Below are 16,453 nucleotides of genomic sequence, written 5' to 3'. Positions count from 1 at the left end.
CTGTGTTCACAGAGTCAAAAAACATTATAAAATCAACTTACAATAGTCACATACACATTATAATATTTGAAATAATACAAACAAGGATTCCTGTTTCTTTATGAAGAAAACTTACTATAACAAGCATGTGATAGAACGTCAGAAAGACAATTTAGCAATTAATCTATATGATGTAACAACAGTGTCAATGAGTTCCAACTGTAAATTATTTTCTTACCATAATGACAAAGTTGTTTCACAAAGGTCTTAATTTATATTGCTGGATTTGTCTATGTGACAATATATCAGTTTCATAATCATGTTGTGCCTTAAACGTATTTTGTAATTTTTCCCTAGGCAGAAATCTGAACCTAGTTTTCATACACACATATATATATATATACACACACACATATAAAATGTTTCATTTGTACAAATTGTCATTCCTTAATATATTTTCTTAATCTGCATTTTTAGTGCATGTGAATTATAACTGATTAAAAAATGTTTAATTTTCCTGAACTTTGAGTTGTTCTCCAAGTCAAAAATTGTTTTAAAATCCTAAAACTAGCACTTAAGTACCTTTCTAAAGCCTTCAATTCTGGGAGATATTTAAATATCATGAACTGTATACAAAATGTAAATGTGTCCATTATCTATCTGCATATGCAGTACATACTTACTACACACACTTGAAATTTCAAATTCTATTAACTTACTATACTTATGAATTCAGAAACGAATGCAACTTCCATTGCTCAAATTTTTTTAATTCACATAGTAACAGAAAAATTATTTTTTATGAAGACAGCAAAAACTGATTTTTTAAGAACAGTCAATAGAAATACAGAAATCTTAACGAACAAAAATTAATTTCATAACTAATTTTCTATTATGCTTTTAAAACATGCACGCTTACAAAAATAAAATGTCATATTATTTTGTGAAAGGACAATGTATCATGCGCCTCTATATGGACTAAGAACGTTTTGGTAGCTTAACTACTTGGTTTTAACTTAATGGGTCAAACACTTAGGGAAATCAGTATTATGTATCAGATCAAATAACTGGTACTTGTGGCCATATCCTAAGTATTCTATTACAAGACATTTTTTAAACAATGGTTTTGACTTGAGTAGGAAGGTAGGTTTGCTTTTAGTATGAGGGAAGATATGTATTGAAGGATTATGCAGTAAATTTCATAATTGGAAATTTAATAATTTTATATAAAAATCTATGGTTTATTTTAAACAATCCTATAAAAATTTACTCATATTTAAATATGACACATTTCATAAAGATGTTTGTGAACTTTTAAAATTTTACTTTTAATGGAAAGTAAATATTTGGTCAAAAATATGTTTGGAAGAAAGCTTTTGGTCTATGAATATTATAAAAGTTTCTTAGAAATCTCTTAAGGCCTGAGCACAATAAAACTAGGGCAATGCATATATTCTCAGTTACTCTTTAAAAAAACCTGTAAAAGTGACTATAGTGGCATGTTCTGACACATTCTTTTCATAAACCGAACCCTGTTAGTGACAGCAGAACAGATTGTGTGCATCTGCTGGGAATGAGCCAGATGACAGTGGAAAAACGCACATGGATACCTTGGCACAGCAAATAAAAAATGGAGAAAAAAAGACCTGGAAGAGAAAGTGTTCAACTTTAATTGAAACATTCTTTCCAACATGATGAACATCATCCAACCACATCTTTTAGCCTGTCAATTTTACATATAAAAATGTGTTTTAAAGGAGTTCTTTGTAAATTAGAGCTGTTTTGTCCTCTCTCAGCACTAAATATTGACTCAGGTTTTGGGTTATTTCTTCAAATTATGGCAATGAAATAAGCATTAGGGTAGAAAAAGAGGCCAAACCACTCTACCACAGCCTGGTACAAAAACACTAAACTTATAAAAACCCTTTCGGGTTCAAGTCAAATTTTAAATATCTGGGGTAAGTTTTTGAATTATGTGGGTATTATATTGACAAGTGCCAAAGATGCCACAATTCAAATATTCTGCAAATGTGACTATTGTAAATGTTGCTTGCACTCAAGAGTACTACAATATTTTATTTTATGCTGATCAACCACAGTATTGTTTAAACAATTGGCTCAATAGCAGTAGAGAGGTCCATACATAAAAACAAATGTGCTTCTATAAATCATATCAAGAAGTTTTCTCGGATGCTCTGATTACAATGAAAATTTATTCTATACAGTATACAATGCAAATTTTAAACTGAAGATGAAGTTGTTTAATAGATTAGTAGTCTGACTGAAGCAGCTGCAGTCAAAAAAAATTCTGGTGATTAACAGCCATTTTCCAGTAATCATAACCCTGGAAAGGGCTACTAAGTAGGGGGAGGGGGTTGCAGATGGGAATAATTCTCTAAGCCCATGTGCCTTAGAGGGCTCCATCATCTTCATGCAGACTTATTATTATTATTATTATTTTTAAATTAAAGCTTTTAGAGGCGTCCTTGATTGCAGTGTTGGGAGCTGTCCATGCTGTTTTACCATAGGGAAGTCCACTCTGCAAGTATTCCTTGCGCTGAGCACTCTTTATCCAGGCATTAAAACAGAGTTAGAAAAGAAAGCTGAAATGCAAGGTGCACACTAGAGGGGCATTATTCAAAAGCAGGAGAACAATTTCAAGTGGTTGCAGCTCGCCAGGTTGTATAAACTGGGCATGTCTCATTGATATTACCTGACATCCAAAATACGATTTTTTTTGAGAAACTATGTGAACAGAAAAGCTGAACAAAGGGGTGTCCTGACACCAGTAATGCTCACATTTTTTAATCTACATTTTACCTAAATTTGTTTGCATTATCAGAAAGTAATAATCCTCAGGTACAATTCTGCATTTTCTATACTTTATGATTTTTCTCATATACATAAAAATACCCAAATTAAGACAAGTTCATTTATTCATCATCTCAAAGTTGATAAACTGTGGTCATAATGAATAAGCCCTCAAATCTAGAGAAAAATAGATAATAAGGGCACCATTTGCTGGTTATATTTTCTTTTCAAATAAAAAATGCATTTCCTCTTTATGGGAAAATACAATTCATTCATTTATTCAACAAATATCTATAGAATGCCTATTATATGCAAGAGTTCTTGTGAAGGATTATAAAGACTAAAAGAACACACATTCATCATAAATTAATTCCATCTCTATATATAATCAAAGTTGTCTAATAAGAAAAATAAACAAAGATTTTGAACGTATACTTCAAAAGTGAATAATACTAAGAAAAAAACTTAGAATTCTTGGCAAGGCTGGTTACACCATTAAAATCACCTAATAACTACATGAAACACTTCCTCCAAACTGAACTTGCATCAAAACTAAGGAATAATCTATCTGCAATTCAGAACGTCGAGTAAATGACTTTTAAAATTCATGGATAGTATTATTTTGTTTCTTTGTTTCCATTTCTGGTTCTAAAAATAATACGATATTTATTTAATAACATCCAATCTGTGAAAGGTTTTGATTTTCTTAAAGAAAGAAGTATATTGTACTTAGCAATCATTAGAATTGACCCACCACTGCGTAAGAATTACAGACTTGCTCTCAATATGACCCAAATTTACTTGACTGACAGTATTACTGAAAAATAATTTTTAATAACCATCCCACCCAAAATTTCTAAATGATCATTAGCAGGAATGTAAAATGACTAAACTATAGTGTAATGCTATGATAATAATTTAGTAATTACTGATCATTTACATGTGTCTGCATTATAGTTTTATATCCATTATCCTAGTAAATCCTTAAAATCTTTAAGAGGTGGGTGATTTTATAACTCCCATTTTACAGATCCTGGAACTGGGGCTTTCTGGTCATTAAAACAACTGCCTAAAACCACTAACCAGTAAATGGGAGGTCGGCTTTTGGACCCAGTTTTGGTCGTTGTTCTTAATCATTACTCTTTATTGTTTATGGACATGTTTGTCTAATAGCATAACATATATAATCAAAGAAATGATATTAAGTGTGGAAATGGGGTCTCCAAACTCTTTATGGCTGTTTAAATGATCTTCTCTCTCTTGAGTGTATCTTCATCCTTTCACGCTTTATGTCTCTCTCTGCTCTCCCCCACCCGATGCTCCCCACACTGTACACACACCGTACACACACACTCACACACACACACACACACACACACACACACTCACCCTGTTGGATTTCTGGTCCAACGCTTACTTCATAGAGCAACCTAAAAGGCGTAATTTGGTTGAACTTGCCCAATAACTGTACCACTTCCAGGGAGTTCATGAAGCTGTTCATGTTTGCCACGAATATACTACCAAGTGACTCTAAAGCTGCTGTTGTTCCTTACAAAGACGTGATCCTACAGCCCTGGCTTTTTCAAGATCAGTGTCTGCAGCTCTTTCAAATCATGGCATTGGGCTGTGACGAACCACATCAGTTTCTCAAGTGTAAGGAGATAAGTTAGCATCTAAAACAATTCTGTCGCCCATGTGTAGTCAAAACAAGTTAAAAGTGCACTTGCTTTCACAATGACAAATACTTTGAAGCAAGAAGGAAGCTTTGAAACGAGAGAATCCAAAAACAATGAAAACGGAAGGAAAAAACATTGAAGTGAAGAATTCTCTGATTTTTTTGAAGCTATGAAATGAGAGAAGCGGAGGGAAAAATCACATAGCGCTCACTCTAAATCAAGCAAGATCAAACAGTCTTGGAAGGGATATTGCCGATTCATTTCAACCAAAGAGTTATAGGGAAACAAATAATGGTTACTGAGTATGTTACTCAGCCTTCTGCAAATCCATCAATGTTGCCATGGATTTTTTTTTTTTTTTTTTTGATTTATGTAAGGTGGGAAAAATTCAAACATAAAATGAAAGAAAAAAATAGTCAAAATTATTTCCTTTAACTTCTAACCTATATAGAGTCTAAGTGGACTTCCAATAAATACAAGAAATAAAAAAATAGATTCACTTAAAAATAGACAAATTTGTTAGACTTCATTTAGTTAAGAAAAATCATCCAGAATGAATTAGGTCTGGATTTACACAGTACCTTTTAAAGATATTAATGTTAACTGTAATAGAAGGGTGAAAAGATCTACTTTTTAAACCACATAAACCTTTACTAAAAGACCACCCAAAAACTTAATAAGGCTCCTCAAATATGGATGAAAATCAGGTACCTTAAAGAAGTAATTGTTTTAATGGTTAACAGAGTTTAAGATTTCCCAAATTCTTGACCAGAGAATGATCAACTAGGTGAACCTCTAATAGAGTCAACGTTTTAATCGGGTATAGTTTTGTCATATTTAAATAGAAAGATAGTTTATTATCTATTTTAAAATTTCCATTCCATACACGTGTTCAATAGTTGAAACTTTACAATGTATCTGACAATATTTACCAAGGGGTATGATTCAAATGATCCTACTGTTCCAGAGAATTTCCAAGAAAATAAAGAAATCTCTTATACAATAGCCTAAATAGAAGCATAGTTTTAATCTGAATTTTTAAATGTGTAATTTTCTAACAAATAAATGTCAAAAAGTATTGACTCATATCTATATTAGCATTTACAAAACAAAGTTTAACATTTTTTCCCTCCCTTGCTAATGGGCCTTGAAAAAGTACCAGGTATAGGAATATGCCATTGTTTTCATATTCTTATAAGCTGCCTTATACATTTTTTAAGATTTATGCTGCATTAATTTCTTAACAATTTATTGGGAACATTTGCATTCACAGAAAAATAGATGCTTGATATTTAAACATAATTAAAATTATCATTCTTATCTATTTAGGTTTCAAGAGAAATAAAATTAAATTACACTTAACTGTTGGTCTAATTTGGTCAATTTCATATAGGCAATTAATAATTAGTGTAGTGGGTTAACGACAAAGCTAACATTTATACACTATCCATATACTGTGAAATCAATAATTTAGTTTAAAAATAAAATTAGACCAAATATTTATTAAGTGGTAACACTTTTTCCTGAAGGCTCTCATTTAATATATTTCTAAAGAAGAAGGCTAGTTTTAGAAAGGTGTGCTGGCTGCACCTCATACAAATGAGAATTCTACTGATTGAAAGGAGCCATGGCAGCTAGAAATTATTTTTTTAATAGGATTTTTTAAAAATCACATGGGTAACAGTTGAAAATGTAACTGGTAATTAAAGCCTGCTTCTTAAAAAATTTTTACTTTATTTTTTTAAGGCGAAGTACAAGTTTTTAGACTATAGTTTCAGATACAAGGAACATTAATGCAGATATTTAGAAGTCAATTTATTTTGCATTGTAGTAAACACGTTACTTACACTGTACCTTTCAAATGAAAAGCATAAAACTAAAGCTCACATTTTCTCCCTCTGTACTCTGTATTTTGACCCCTAATAATCATTTAAAGTGTGGGTGTTTATCAATAAAAATTATTGCAGCACCACACATTGTGGTGGAACGTTGCTATTTCCCGAGATAAGTACAAAAAACCTCAATGCTAATTTGCATCACAAAATGATCTAACATATCTGGAATATAATGCACAGGCTTCATTGAAAAGAAACCATTATATTTTTCTTTGTGAAACAAAAAGTACAGATACCTGATTGGGTCTGGGTGTGCTGGAGGTAGGGGGTGGGGAAGAGGTCTCATTTTCTATCTCACACCTATTGTTTTATGCATTCTAAACTGCTATATGGGAATAAAAAGAAAACATACTGAATCCACTTTCCAGTTAATGTCTTAGTAATTTAAGAGGCTGAATTTTCAAAAGAGGGGAAACATTATGCTTTTCCTTTCCCAAAGCTATTTCCCCTATTTCCCAGGAAGAAGGCCCTCTGTTCCTTACCCTATGCAGGGGGAAAAAAAAGGACATTACTTAGGGCTGAAATCACTCCGAGACAGAAGAAGGGAAGTTTATGATGTGGCACTGTGCACAGTATCTGGTCTGCAGCCAGTAAGTTTTCATTTTGTAGCTCTGCTTCCAGTACCTGCCCTGCATATTCAGGAATAAAAATATACCAGAGCTCTACCTGAAAAACTGTGGATGTTACAAAGAATTAAAAGAGTTTATTTTTCTTTCTTTATCCTGAGTGTAATTACTGTTTTTAAAGAAGAAAGAGCTGAAACTATAGTAACTGGAAGTTTTTGTTTTTTTTTTTTTTCCTTTTTAAACTCCTCAAACTACCTTCCAACAAAGCCATTTAAGTTAAATGGTACATTTACAGACTCACCTACATGAGGGATATAACTTAAAACATCTGCTCAGACATATACGTTCTGTTCAGATATAAAAAATGTGGCAAAATTTTTTAAAAATATAGGACCACTATATTCTTAAAATGTGTGTTCTTCTCTGTGTGTGTGTTCATTCATTCAGGAGATCTTTGACTGCAATTAGGTAGTCGGTCCTATAAAGGCTTCCTTGTGTGACCATAATTTCTAAAAGTAAAATGCTCCAGTGAATATTTCTGCTAAATAATCACATCTTCAAAATTACTTTAAAGAAATTCCAATCCCTCATGTTACATTAAGCAATAATGCCAGTTTTCCATAATATGCCTTGGTTGTAAGCTCCTTATTCAGGGTCAAAAATTAATTAGAAGACAAAAAGTATAAATCGCGTGTTTATTAAGTAGTAGGCAAATTTCTTTGTCTATCTCAACGTATTTACGTTAATGAGTTTACTTTCTAATTTTGAAAATAAGCATATTTAAGCCAAAGCTGCCTGTCTTCGGGGTTTGGGGAAGGATGCACATTCTCTTGCTATCCTTCTAACTTGCTGAAAGAATCACAGGTGTGAAAAAAAGACGGGGATAGTTCTTGGCTGTTTTTTCAAAAAAACACTTCACATTCTATCGAAGGACCACATCCACCTCTTTTTAAATACAATATGCTAGGAATCCATAGTATCTGAGAGCAATTTATATGAATTCTTCATGTGCATCTTATCTATGACAACAAGATAGAAGAGGAAAACCAGACCACCACGCTCATGATGCTATTTGCAAAAAGCAGGTTCTCAAAAGGGACTAATTTGAAGATCAGATAGTTCCTCCAGCCTCTAAAAACAAGTTTTGAGTATTTAATTCAAATCACTACTTGAGGACTTGCACTGTCATTCTACCTGAATCCCAACATTTGCAGGAGGAACAACATTGTTCCATTCATTTCAAATTAACAGCATTAAGAATTAATAAAGTCTCTATAATGTCTGCATTATTTAAGAGTAATGATTCCTGAAGAAATCTGCCTGTAATAGGCTTACTGTTTTTATTGCTTGTAATGTTATCAATTTCCTTTTCAATGCCCTCGAAAGATTCTCTTCATGTGCTTTGAACTTTGTTTACATTGGCTGTATTTTAAAAATATATACCAAGATTTAACTTGCACAATAAAATGACAATGTACAGCAAATGAACTATAGTGATGACAAATAAATGTTACTCATATCACCTGAAAGTAAACCATGAATTTATATAACATGTATCACATAATTTCCATATTTAATAGGAATATGATTTTTTGCAGTAAACATTAAAATAGTATCAAGGAGATGCAAGATAATAGTATATTGAATAGGCTTTTCTATAATCTTATTTTTACAATGGTATTCTTTGTCATAGAACATTCTTTGATTATTTTTCTTACACAGACAAAAATAACATAAGAACATCAATGCTATCTTCATATTCTTAAAAGAGAGGGGCAAGGAATGAATGCTTCCAGCACCCTTTATTTTGTTAGGCCTCAACATTGTCTGTAAAGTAACATGGTTACTACAAAATTCTTGATTTGAGCAAGAACAAAATTATTACAGTGTACTTTACAGTTATTTCATGCATGAATGTTAAAACATACTGAAATTATAAAACTTTCATATACCTTTTTTCAATATTCAGTGTAAGATAGGTTGTCAATAAGAGCTGCTTTAAAAAAAATTGACAATTTTCTTTGCTCACTAACTATAGGAGATCATTGCAAATTATTTTCTTTCTCATGCTGCTATTCACTTACATACTGCATATTTGCTTCAATTCTCCAAGGGAAGAAATGTGGCTCTTGTGGGAAAGGTCCACCCCTTTCTACATGTTTGCTTCCTTGAACGAAAGGAACACACCCCCTTACATTCTTTGAAATGTGTCCAACAATTGTAATAGCACTGTATTATTGACTAAATTAGAAAATCTTAAGTGATAGTCAAATATTGTTAATACGCTGTGTATTTTGAGTCAGGAGACCTAAATGACACACACACAGATAACAGAAATGAAGTTCAATCAAGTGTCTACACTTGGATGCTTAGAATGTTTGTGTTAGTAGAAGAAACTCATGAATGTTTTTGTGTACATGTATGTTGTATGACACCTCAGGAAGAGGCCCATGAATGTTACAAGTTTTTGACTGCATCCTTTCAATTTAAGACCCATTAGAGGAATTATCCCTTTCTTTCATAATTATATTAGAGAAAAAATATTTAGAAACTTAGCAAGTAGAATCAGAGAGCTGTTTGAAATCACAAATGTGCAAAAATATCACAGGTCTGCACTTATCATCCTAATGGCAGAAAACTCACACCAAAGTTGGTACCCACTAACTTCTACCTCTTTAAGGCAAGCTGCCGGTCATTGGATATTACGTTCTAACAGGACTTCCCATTATGTAGAATAATGTATTTCCTTCCAAGGCAAGTTTTTCTTTTGTTATTATTTTCTAATAAAGTCCAAGGCAAGTTTTTCTTTTGTTATTATTTTCTAATAAAGTAATATACACCACATTTATAGAATATTTTGCATTTATCTTTGATTTTATCTTTTCTAAATATTCTTTTTCTTTATTCCACTTTTACAAAGACATTTGCAAGTGTAAAGACACAGCAGGCAAAAAAAAATTATATCTCTTTTAAGATATTTTAGTGTTTAAATGAAATGGACAGTCCTTGTGCAATTTATCAGGCATTTCAGAATGAACTCAACTATATGATTAATTCCCAGACCTACAAAATGGAAGCTTTGTTATTTGCCTGTGTTTCTCACTTGAAGTAAGAGTGAATATATAACTGGAACTCAAGGTAATAAACTTATTAAAACTTAGTAAGATATTGTTATGGTCAAAGAAAACCCGCAAGTGTGTGCCACAAATCCACTCAGAAGAAACATCTCATTCACTAAAATTTTCTATCTTATTATAATAGTGCACAGAAAATTAAACATATAAATATTAATTTTATGTATCACAGATTATGTAGGCAATGAAAATGCAATGTTTACATTTATGGGTGACTCATTAGTGTTTTATTGTGTGAAACACTAGGAGGCATCAGTTGGGTGAAAAAGGACTTCAATTTTAGAAGAAGCAAGAAATTACTGTAAAGTTGGGTGTGTAAGAAGTTAAGATTTTTTAAATGTTATTATGTAAACCAAAACTTTATTCTCTGAAACTCTCAAAACATCATATTCTGTTGTAAAGAATGACCTTTATATAACATTCATGAGATATATATATATATATATATAATTTGACCAATGAACTTTTATGAAGATATATTTCAGATGTATGGATTCATAACTATGTAATTACACATTTTTATGTAGAATATATTTGGCAACAGAATAGCATAATGGATATTGACTATTATGCATTTTCTGCTGAATTACTCAATAACATGAGTATATGTTTTATTTCTGGCAAATTCTGTTTTGTGCTATTTATAACGCCTCTGAAAATGTCTAATGCATTTAAGTCTTACAATACCTGCTTCATGTAAGCAGACAATTTGATGTTTGTTCATAAAGAAATGATGGAACTTAAAATTTACACAATGAGGACATAAGATAAAAAAGGACATGTTTTCTCTTACTTCACTACTGAAAGCCTGTCATTTGAAAACTGAATTTTCCATTGTTCGAATGGTTCATAATGATGAAGCAACAGGGTCAAAGTATACTTATCTAGCAATCATTTGAAATTGAGTGTCTTGCCATTCCTCAACAATCAGCTTTTATCTTTGACCTATCAAAATAACATGTGAACTATGTAATCTGCCTTTTGTAAGGTGCATAGACTCTGTTGTTGTTCCTGGTTTTGTGAATCACCTCTGTAATCTGGTTTGATTTCCTAAAGGTGACAGATCTCGGTGAACAGTCAAGCTTTACTGAGTGCAAGATAGTCCACGCGCCTATGAGATTAAGGTACAGTGCTAAGGACGGGGATCTTAATTACCTATCTTTCCACATGCAGCATACTGATGAAACATCAGTGATTAAATCACTTCATCGTGCCCAGGCAATCACCACATTAGTATAGAATGAATATGTGTATTTTGATAAGTTTTAGATATTAATTTGTGTGGCATTTTCTCAGAGGATGAGCTTTTGAAAAAGAAGTGTAACTTTATTAATAATCTCTTAACAGTCCATCTTGTGACCATGAATTGCATATTAAATTCTTCTACGTTGCTTCGAATCATGTCCCCAAAGCCAGAATTCTCTGTTTAATAATTATGTCTTTGTTGTTATGTAGCACAAGTATTGCTGCACAGCTATTTCCCCATTTTTGTCACTTTCTGAGATTTCATAGACTCAAATTATACCACACTTTAGAGTTGTGAAATAAAACCACAAAATATACTTCAATAAACAGAAGAAAGTTTTAAAAGGTAATGTTAAGATATGCTAAGGAGTTATTCAGTGCTGTTCTTTACAAAAGAAGTTTCAATACAATATATTATTTATTAGAAAGATACATTTGCAGTGTTATGCAATTTATTGATTCCATTAAGTTAGGGCCAAGGAAAAAATTTCAGATATCATTTCCCCCAAATTTTGCAAAATGAACATGTTTACAAAGAAGAAAAGGGGCAAGTTGCCTCTTGTTATCTAAGTTTCATGGAGTTATCTTGTATTAAAGTGCTTCTATCTTGAAAAGTTAATATCGGTGATTGCATACTTTTAAAATATGAATAGCTCAGAAAAGGTGGAAAACTGTTTTTATTACAAATTGCTCATTCGTTATTGAAATAAAAACAAATTAACATTTAATAAAATTGACACTTTAATATTATCTTTCAATATATTCCACATGCACAGCAATCAGGATGTAAATGGTATAATTAATGAGTGAAGTAAAATGCTGCCTTTCCTAAGCCTGAAAAAAAGTCAAACATTCCAATGCTGTGTGAATTATATTTATAAAAATAGTAGATTTTTATAAAATTTAGTAAAACTTGAAGTAAAGATAACAGCCACCTACTGCCTGTTTGACGGGAGAATCAAATTTTAAGCAAATGTTATGTTTAAAGACTGTTTTAATGAAAACTTTTAGAATTGAGTTAGTAGCCGAATACACAGCTAAATGTACTTTTCTACAAATTGAACGAGATATGTAAAATATTTCTTTCCTCTTGAAATAGGATGTTAGATAGGGACATCTCATTTTACCTATCAAGTTCTGAGTCTTGCTTTAGAACTATTTCTTTTAACTTAAATAATTTCATGCATACACTGGAAGACAATAATATGGCTTTTAACAGCATTATCTTTAATTGAAACTGATAAGGAAACAAAAATACTGCTTATACCATATTGGTACATACTGAATGTTTTTAAAGACTAGCCAAAACTGACATTATTTTTTAAAATTAAATAAGATGTTTTAGTTTCAAATTAGAGATTGTTGATCTATTTAAAGCTAAAATTGGTATGCAATACGAGGTTAAACGGGGTTCACAGGTGGTCACATTTCCATGTCCTACCAAGTCTCTAGGGACTGGAGTTATTATACTCCACATAAACATCTTTACTCTGCAACCACAATTCCATTGCAAGGTGCCAGTGAAAGTAGGCTGGTCACTTTTTTTTTTTGGACTGGTATAATGAGGTGGCTGGAGTTTCCTTTATAGCACTTAGAAATTATATGCAGTCCCCAAGCATTTCATAAGACAGTTACTATTAGAGTTAGTTTCAGATTCACAATAGTAAAATGCACTTTGTGTCAAAGCAATTCTCCACTGAGGACCGGTTAAGGAACTGGCAGAGAGCCCAATTCTACTTATTATACTGTCAGCATTTACATATAAAGTATTTTATACAAAAGACACGCATTCCTAAAATGTGACAAAAAAAGGCTTTCCCCAAAGAATGATAACTACTGGACTTAGAATAGTCAGAAGTGATTCAGATATAAAATTCTTTAAAAATCAATAGCCATGTTCAGGGAAGGAAGATAGCATGAGCATTAAATGTAAATACTTCCATAACATTTAATAATACAATAAACAATGTGTCACATCTATATATACTTCCTTTGTGCCAAACTTTATCATTGAGTTTGGTAACTTTCATTCCAAGTCCAAAGAGAAGGCAATTTAAGTGACTTAACCTTGCTTGCTTTTAAACGGCTATATATTTGACTTGACCTGAACAGCAAACTATATGCTGAAATCGAACGTGAATTGTGAAATGTGTAGACTAACATGGCAGGGATATTACTTTTTGTCCACACCAATTAAGAATCCTTCTGTCAAGCCAGCACTTTGGTGAGGGAAGGAAATGCACAAAGGTATACTCTGACAGACAGCCATGCTTTAGCTCAAACTAATCCCAAGAATTAGTGGCTCAGAAGCATAACCCAGGGCAAATCAGTGTCTTTGGGGGACTCATGGGAGCATCTTTCCACAGTGAACTAACTGCTAAATCTTAAGACATCTACTTCAAGGTCACAGAACATGCTGTGAAACATTAAAATCCACCAGGCTCCACACGCTCCACCATATCAAACATGCTAATGACGTGAACTAACTTCATGAAACTTTAAATACACTGGTGTGACAGGAACGAGTCAGGAGTGATTTCAATAGCTGATGGCAAACAGATACGACTATCTAAAAAGTTACTTTTAGCAACAAACAAGGAAATCATGGAGTCTAACGAAAAGAATGCACAACGAACCTCAACTTCAGCCTTCAAAAAAGGCACAGGGATAGATAGACACAGTGCCGTGGAATACATTGATGCAGATTTTAGAGACAATACCCGGGTTTTCTATTTCCTCGAGAAATGTCAGGGGTACTTACATGAAGGAAGACCCGATCAGATTAGTCCTTGAGATATTTTCCTTTCTTAAGAGAGAGAGAGAGAGAGAGAAGAAAAAAAAAAAATAACAACAATAATCTTTACTTCGTCCAGCGTTGAAGTGCTTCTCCACCTGATTCAAACATGCAGCCACGGCGACCCACACAGAACCTTCAAAGTCAATCCAATAGCAGCCCGAAGATGTCTGGGTGTACGCGTGTGCTCAAGTGTCTGTGACTGCGAGCAGAGCGAGCAGAGAGCTGGAGACGATGTGTGCGTGTGTGCGCGCGCGAGGGGAGCGCGCGCGAGGGGGGGGCGCGGGGCCGCGCATTCGCGCGCGCCGAGGCCGCTCCGAAGAGGAGAAGGAGGAGGAAGAACGAGGAGGAAGAGGAGGAGGAGGAGGAGGAGGAAGAGGAGGAGGAGAAAGTGGCTCTCAGCGGCCGGTCGGATGAAAAGTAACCAGACTCGTCCAGAAAACTGCGTCCAGGAAGGAAGTGACAGAAGACGAATGGGAAAAGGAGAACAGCTCACAGCGTTTGAAACATCGCGTAAAAAAGACTGGGGGTGGTGGGGGCGGGGGGATGGAAGGATACTGGGAGGGGAGACGGGGGTGGCAGGGAAGACGGAGCACGAAGGTTGGGGTTCTAAGCAGCACGTCCGATGAAGTGTCTTTTGCCTCTTTTTTTCCCCCTTTATTTAATTTTGTCCTTGCCTTTGCTTCGCGCTGCCTTTTTCTCTCCGTCTCTCGCTCCCCCACAATCCCAAACCGTTGACTCTCCTCGCGAGCTGGAGAAATCATCAGTTTCACTCTTGCAAAAGGGGGGCGGGACTAGACCTCGGAGCGTTTTAATAAAACAAACATACAGCAGCTCCCTCCTCACCCCTCCAGTCTCAACTAGATTGATAAATTACTCCACTACACTACTTTAATTATGTATATGGTATGCAGAATAAATCACTGAACATCAGTACCTCAATCAAGCACTTTTAAATGATAATTGCATCTTGGTGAATCAATCTTTCCATTCCTGACATTTTGCTAATTTTAGTTTTACGGTGGGGTAATAGCACATGCCATACGCAAACCTAATGACAATTCTTTATTGCACGAAATGAAGACAACACGGCGAGCTGCGGCTCCCTGCTCCTCTCCCGGCGCCTCTGCGGAGGACGCTAGGAGAGAACCTAGTCTCCCGCTGCGGCGCGCTCGCTCTCCGGGAACGCTGTGAGCCAGCCAGCAGGAAAGTCCTTCTAAAGTCGGAATCTTTCCTCTGACCAATAGGAGCGCGACCCTAATAGTTGCTCTTGTGACTTTTCCCCCTTTTGGACACGCGTTAGCCACTTCTCTCTTCCACCGGTCGGTGCGCTCCTCCGTTACTCACGCGTAAAAGCCACGGTCCAGGATGTCTGCAGCACTCGATTCCAGCGTGCTTTTCCTGCACGCCCAGAAGTCGCGGTTTTCACCCTAAGAGGTTGGAGCGCTAGAAAGCGAGCCGAAAGGTTTCTCTAATGTTAGTAATGTACGAAATAATAAAATAATTACCAGTATTTGAGATCTCGACTTCATCACGGAGCCATGAACTTTCTAATCAGTTTGGAAATATTTACCGAGGCAGCAGCTTCCTCGGAGTTCCCCCCTCCCCCCACTCTGTCTTTTCCACACCTTACTGGACTTCATCCAGGTCATTAACATGTAAACCAAACCAACTTCCCAAATGCATTAGGCTACCCTAGCAGATAGCTGATGACTTCACTTATCCTGAAGAGTTTCAGCTGCACAGGAAGCAGAAATAGAGACTGATAAGGAAGGATACTTATGTTAAGGTTAAAGCATGATAAACACTTTTCCTTACTAATATATATATATAATATATATATAGGCTTTAATATTTAGGAAAGGCTACTAGAGATTGGGCACCTCCCGCCCTAACCAACTATTAATATATACCATGCCCAATAAAGCCAAAGATAAAATACATCAACTAGTATAGAATCATTAAAAGACAAGATTGCATGCCAGTAGAATTACAGATGACATAAAATGTTTAAACCAAATTAATTTTTAAAAAAATATTGTGAAAGCAAGAAGGGAAAATTCATAGAACATGGAATGTATGAGAGTAGACAATAGGAGTATATTGAAATATCTAGCTAACTGAAAATATTTCCTCACTTTAGAAAATTCGTTTTAGCACTACGTTTAACCCAATGACTAGTTGCATTTCCTCTTAAGTTCAGCAATATGCCTCCAGACGACTGTTTTAATGTAAGAGGACAGTATGGTTCAAAAAGCCTCCTGCTTCAATGTAGGAGGTATTTGATGTGAGTAGCTTCTCTCAGAAGAGTGGGCTCAACATTTAGGCAACAGTCCTAAGGCTTCACTTAAAA

The 16,453-nt window shown here is 34.3% G+C and overlaps 1 protein-coding gene across 15 annotated transcripts in view; it reads right to left on the bottom strand.

Annotated features, from left to right (window-relative positions):
- The window catches only part of MEF2C (myocyte enhancer factor 2C), a 184,057-nt gene that overhangs the window by 148,509 nt on the left and 19,095 nt on the right, over nt 1-16,453 (bottom strand). For 9 of the 15 annotated variants that reach the window (XM_030926876.1, XM_030926896.1, XM_030926903.1 and 6 more), the window contains exon 1: nt 14,068-14,619. The exons of 3 other annotated variants lie outside the window; for them this stretch is intronic. The gene's annotated coding sequence lies outside the window, so the exon portion shown is untranslated. Of the gene's footprint in view, nt 1-14,067; nt 14,620-15,608; nt 15,689-16,453 lie in introns of those variants that run through there. 3 more of the 15 variants (XM_030926887.1, XM_030926885.1, XM_030926886.1) reach the window with 2 other exon arrangements.

The sequence above is a fragment of the Rhinopithecus roxellana genome, chromosome 3 (assembly GCF_007565055.1).
Source record: "Rhinopithecus roxellana isolate Shanxi Qingling chromosome 3, ASM756505v1, whole genome shotgun sequence".
In the NCBI taxonomy this organism is placed as follows: domain Eukaryota; kingdom Metazoa; phylum Chordata; class Mammalia; order Primates; family Cercopithecidae; genus Rhinopithecus; species Rhinopithecus roxellana.
The sequence above is the reverse complement of the archived record's forward strand: the minus strand, read 5'-3'. Positions and strand labels throughout refer to the sequence as shown.